This window comes from Myotis brandtii, unplaced genomic scaffold, assembly GCF_000412655.1.
Source record: "Myotis brandtii unplaced genomic scaffold, ASM41265v1 scaffold2790, whole genome shotgun sequence".
In the NCBI taxonomy this organism is placed as follows: Eukaryota; Metazoa; Chordata; class Mammalia; order Chiroptera; family Vespertilionidae; genus Myotis; species Myotis brandtii.
This window is the reverse complement of record NW_005360642.1, coordinates 192,533-196,860: the sequence shown is the minus strand read 5'-3', so window position 1 is coordinate 196,860 and position 4,328 is coordinate 192,533. Positions and strand designations below refer to the sequence as shown.

At 44.6% G+C, this 4,328-nt stretch overlaps 1 pseudogene; it reads left to right on the top strand.

The window, feature by feature from the left end:
- The first annotated feature begins 2,191 nt into the window (after positions 1 to 2,191).
- The window catches only part of LOC102256496, a 10,045-nt pseudogene continuing 7,908 nt past the window's right edge, over positions 2,192 to 4,328 (top strand).

Here is a 4,328-nt window from a genome sequence, read left to right as displayed (position 1 = left end):
AAGAAGAAAGGCCTGGAATTAACCCAGTTTAATTATTTCTAAAAAATAAATACTATTAGGAGCATGATCAAAAGTTTTCCTGAATACCAGGTCACAGACCACATAAAAGACCTTTCTGAAACATGAGCCTTCCTCCTGAGGTCTTAGATGACTTATTACCACAGCTGTGTGATTGTCTTATCGGAACACAAGGTCAGGTCATATACATGAAGGGGGGGATGGAGTTTCCTCAAAAGAAGCAGGTGCTCCCAGAATCGGTCATCCTGGGGAATGGTCAAGTCTTAGATATGAAATGAGGACTTTGTAAGCAACTGGAGAGAGAAAATTGGCCTTGTTTGGGGGGTGAGCTGTAAGGAAGGGGGTGCTCCTGCAGCATGTCTGATACTGAGATGAGTGGAGGGAGTGGTGAGTGTAACAGGCACGGAGGCTTCCATGTGCCTGGCCAGTAATGTAAATTTTTTTCTCGGTGTTGCAGTTCCCTTCCATTGTCCTCAAAATTTCAACATGGAGGCATGGAACAAACTGTCAAACTCAGAGGGAAGGTGGGGGGTGTGGAGAGATTAACCAAAGAACTTGCATGCATTTATGCATAACCCATAGACACAGACAATAGTGTGGTGAAGGCCTGGGGCGCCGAGGGCAGGGGGCGGGTGTGGGCTAGAAAGGGCCAATGGGGAAACAAAGGAGACATGTGTAATACTTTCAATAATAAAGATACATTTTAAAAAATAAAGTTTTATTTAAAGGGACAGCTTGGTTTCAGTTGTGCTGTGGACAATTGGGTGAGGACCTGCCCTTGCTTCCACAGCATCAGTAAACGTGAAAGCCATGCCTCTCACCCTGGGGGTCACCAGTAAAAGAGCCATCAAGCCTCGCTGAGGGCTGGAGAACAGGGAGTGGGAAGAGGACACTCCGTGGCTGCACATCATTGATTTGGTATAGCTCTGTCCTTCTGAAACACAAGGAAACTTCGATGCGAAGCACTGGAAATAACCTCTCTCACTGGCCCAGCCTCCTGACCTCAGTGAATCACCATCTCACAGTGGATTGGAAATTTTCTGCAAGGGTATTTCAGTAGGAAACATGTCATTCTGTCCGCCTGTTATCGTCAGCCCCTGCCCTGTAACAGCAAGTCTGTTACATTACACCAGCGATTTTCAAGCTTTTTCATCTCACGGCACACATAAACTACTAAAATTCTGGGCACACCAAAAAATGTTATATTTTTTGTAGATCTGACCCCCAAAAAGATATAACTTTGATTCATTCACATCAGACAGCCATTGTTGTGTTGGCTGTTGTCAAATTAATTGACAATCTAAGGGAAAAGAGGTCAGTGCCCCTGACTAAATAGGTATTGCATGTTTTAAAAATTCACCGGTTGAAAATCGCTGCATTACGCTGTAATAACAAACAGCCCAAGAATCTCAGTGGCATAAAACAAAAAGGGTTGTTTCCTGATTATGCCACGTGCCTGATGCAGGTTAGCTGTGCCCTCTGCTCAAAGGCATCCTCCTGCCAGGACTCAGGCTGAGGGGGCAGCCACCATCTGAGGGGCTGGAGGGAAAAAGCATCGCAAAGCATGCAATGGTTAAAGCTTCCACCCGAAGTCACTGTGTGACTTCCGCTTACCCAAAGCAAGCTCTGCACATGGCTAAGCGGCAGAGGCAGAATGAGTGTGCGCAGCCTGGCGATTCCTGCACCCCCCACATCCCCGAGGAAATCCCTTGAACCCTTTGAGGAAGAATACGTTGTTTTAATTGTGCCGATGACAATCAAATTTAAAATATACTGCGCAGGCTGTTGGCTTTCCTAACAAAGGAAATTCTGCAAGAAGGTTTTGTTGTCAGCAGAGCAGATAAAGGAAGAGAGACAAAGAAAAAAATAAGTGGAGAACAAGTGATGAGTGAAGTATATAAGAAGAAAATAGAAAAATAAGAGAATCTAAGGAGAAAAGGAGAATCATGACAGGGAGGGCTGCCCATCCTGGATCCGAAGGGCTTTGGTACAACTTTCTGATTTTCCACTGTGTTTATTTCTCTAGGTACTGACTAGTTAGTCAAACACAGAGTATACAGAGGAAGCAGAGGGAAGAACAGGAAGATGTGGGCAAATCAGACATGTGACTCTGGGTTATCAAAGAAGGGTAAGGGGAGAGAAATAAACAAGGAACAATAAGAAGCAAAGGAAAATGGAAGGCATTTTGACTCTAAGATTCAAAGGGTACTTCTATGGGGAGATGCTGCAGCAAGATGAAACTGTTAGTTTGTTATATCAGCCTGGAAGTACCACCTTTTCCCCTTGGTGCACTCTGCCTGATGTTTGCAAAGCTCACACTCCCGAAATTTTATATGGGCCCCAGGGAAAAAGATTGCCAGTTGAGAGTGGAATACCCCAGAATAAATACACTGGCCCCTTTGCCTCATGGCTGGAGGGTTGGCCTGCTTTGAAATGGGGCCCAACTGGTCAAACTCCTGAATCTGGCCTCTTTCCGCCCATCTTTAAACATAGGCTCAGTCTATTCGCTTCCACACAGCCCACGGCTTTGGAGAACGTGCTGGCTTGCTGGGTAGAGGGAGTATGACTGTATTCCAGAGGAAACTTGCCCAACCCATGAGAAATCACTTCATTAAAAAAAAAGTCTTTACAGCTCCACAAACCTGGTGCTAAAAATATCATTTTAATGGAACCAGAACTGCTTTCAGTCGAACTTTTCTAGAGAAGATGATTGGGCATCTCTATTAAATGTCAGACTGTCTTCTCACAAAACAAAACCATGAAATTGTTTAATTGAAATCTACTGTGAGAGCGCTTCCCAACCCTCAAAGAGAGGTGAGTATGCCTGAGAGAGTAGCAAGCTGCTTCCCGGGGAGGAGGTCCCCATGGTGCTGCTCAGACCTTGAACTGACAGCTGTTTTTTTGCTCACACTATAGTCTCTATGTATCATTGCTCCATGACTTAATTGTGGGGCTGTTTTTTAAAAATTCACATGAAACAGAAATAGTTTTCTAAAGAGAATTCACTCATTGTTACTAAGCAGGAAACCTTAGAGTATGGCCAATGGTATCACCTCTCTTTCTGTAGCTAATACTTCCCTTTCATTTCTCCATCTACAAATATATTATTTTCTCAGAAGCTTCCATGTTTCACACAGGGCAGCCACAAGCCTACTCAATGCCTTCATATGAAAAGGAAAGGGGGAGTGGGGGCACATTCAAAGATACAGAGAACAGATTGGTGGTTGCCAGAGGCAGGAGGTGAGGGATGGGCAAAATGGGTGAAGGTGGTCAAAGGTACAAATACCCAGTTATAAAATAAACAAATTTTGGGGATGTAATGGACAGTATGGTGACTATTGTTAATAACACTGTGTGACAGTTCTTAAAGTTGCTAAGAGTTCTCATCACAAGAAAAAAATTATAACTGTATATGGTGATGGATACTAGCTAGACTTTCGTGTGATCATTTACAAATATCGAATCATTATGTTATACACCTGAAACTAATATAATGCTATATGTCAATTATAGCTCAATTGTTTAAAATCCTCATCTGGGGATATTTTTCCATTGATTTTTAGAGAGAGTGGAAGGGAGAAGGAGAGATGGAGAGAGAGAAACATCGATGTGAGAGAGACACATTGGTTGGTGGCCTCCTGCACAAGCCTCACCTGGGGATCAAGCCTGCAACCAAGGTACATGCCCTTGACCCTGTCCCTTCAGTTCTCGGGCTGATGCTCTACCCATGGAGCCAAACCGGCTAGGGCTATAGCTCAATTTTCTAAGAAAAGGCTCAGCCCATTGGGTGCCTGGCTTGGCCACCCCAGTGTCCTGAGAGATGCAAAGTACATCTTTCCTCTGGGAGACACCCTCCTCCAGGCTGCATAGCTCAGTGAGCAGAGTGTGGGCTTCATGCCAATCCCCACATGCCCTTAGGAAGGCATCTAAGTACACAAACTGCACAACTGTACATGTCAATTCTTACATGTTCTTACATGATATGTCTTCTTAGCTACATTTATTGGCTCAGGGGTGCCTTCTTATATAAGGCAGGCCAATCAGAGCCCTTCTGTGGAATTTTTTTCAACTGGACCCAGAATAGTCAGACCTTCTCTGTTGGTGAAAGTCAAAAGATGAATTTCGTGAACTATTCGTGACTGAGATTCCTACCGTCTGGAAAAAAGCCATGGGTAGCAAGAAAGAACGAAGGCAACATGAATAAAGGAACAAAAGCAAGAGATGGCAAGCATTCAGTCAGCACCGAAGTTGCTGATTCCAGTGGTGCCTGGGACCAGCAGCATCCCTGCCCTTCCCCCGGGGGGCGGGCG